Genomic DNA, 1,708 nt, shown 5'->3' with positions numbered 1-1,708 from the left:
CACCCCCCCTTGAGTTTACAGTGCCATTTTCTCTTAGCACGTTTCGGTGACCCTCTTTTATTTTTTTGCCAGAGCTATAATTAACTGCATACAAAGAATGCGCCTCGTTTACACATGGCAGCCAGGAAAGACGCCTGAGCTTTGAAGACGACTGCTATCGCGTTTTCGATCATGTTTCCCCGCATATTACAGCATGAAATCTCCATGTGTGGTAGTCTCAGAGTTATACGTTTTTGTATTGAAGATGTTATTTTGTTTGCCCGTTATTTTTATGCATTTATGGATTGATTTATGTAAACAAAAGTAAAGATGAATCTTTGTTCACCCCCTCCTTCATCACACATGCCTGTGAATTATTCAGTATAATGCGTGTGCACGAGACCGTGCATATGTGAAAACATATATTAACACAACCAACGGGTAGGAATTAAATTATTCTGTTTGACACTAAAGGTAATTTCCATAGATGAACTGCGTTTCATCGATCGAGATTTTTGGTTTTCTTTCTGCCATTTTGAAATAAATGCACGCAATATTAAAAACAGGTAAACATAAGGAAAACAATATACGAGGTAAGATGTGTCAATCTGGCTGATATAAAATATTAGAAAGATGGTGTGGGCTGGGTGAAAATTTCTTAACAGAGCCTCTGCTGGGATCAACACAATGCAGTTTTGTGTACAAGGATATTGTTTATGTGTTGTTACAGATCACACACACCCCACCCCCTCAACCCCCCCGCCATGGGTATTTGCGAAAATATTGAGGCTGGCATCATAGGATTCATTGCAACAGAATATCCAATAAAATACATTTCAACAAATAAGTGGACTTCGTAAAATCTCTGTTTCGTGACCTTCAGGTCCCTTTTGAGTCTGTTGCCTTGGCCCAATGCTGACATACTGAAATTTATAGTCGAAGGTTTTAAGACCTAGTTTGTCTGCATTTTTTTGCCTTTTTTCCCCCCTAACAAACACAAACATCAAAATAAGGTGCTTTCAAAGAAAAGTGCCATAGCATATCGTAAACTCATTAGGTCCAGACGTCTAGCCATCTCAATGGTTTTATTATACCACGGTTCTTCCTGTTTTAAAAGAATTATAGGTATCTTCTCCACAATGGATGGGAAGCAATGCAACACCTTTTCCTGGCGGTGCATGCTTTTGCTTTCTTTTTTCGTTCTTTTTTTTCTTTTTTTTTTTTTATTCGCTGAGGTAAAAAACATTAAACACCAGGTCTCTCAGCTCTCCCCTTAATCTTGAATTAACCGAACTGCTCGTAAATATTTACGGGTCCTTCATTTTAATGGTTGCTCTTTAAACAAAGCATTTTTTACAATGAACTTCATCTCAATTATCCTGATAAAGTCATGTGTGTTTATAAATGCAGAAGGCATGAGGCGCGTCGCTAAATGAGCTCTCGCCAACAAAGCCGAGCGTTTGGCAGCAGCCGCGTCCCCTCCAGAGCTTCCAGCCTCCCACTTGAAGAAAGCAGAGGTTAGAAGCGACCCAGTAGGAAAAAACCCCAGGAATAAAACGCATGTTTAACCGAATAGGCATCATTGTGTTTCCTTGGCTCCTGCGGACTGGTGTGGAAGCCTTTCCTGACCGACCCCAAGGGATCGCTGGTGTTTGTAGGAGCGCTGGTACCTGAGGCCCGGGCACGGCGCGGCGGGCGCGCCCACCCGGCCCCTCGGCGCTGACCTGTG

This window comes from Geospiza fortis, unplaced genomic scaffold (genome assembly GCF_000277835.1).
Source record: "Geospiza fortis unplaced genomic scaffold, GeoFor_1.0 scaffold112, whole genome shotgun sequence".
Taxonomy (NCBI): domain Eukaryota; kingdom Metazoa; phylum Chordata; class Aves; order Passeriformes; family Thraupidae; genus Geospiza; species Geospiza fortis.
Note: the sequence above shows the minus strand (reverse complement) of the source record.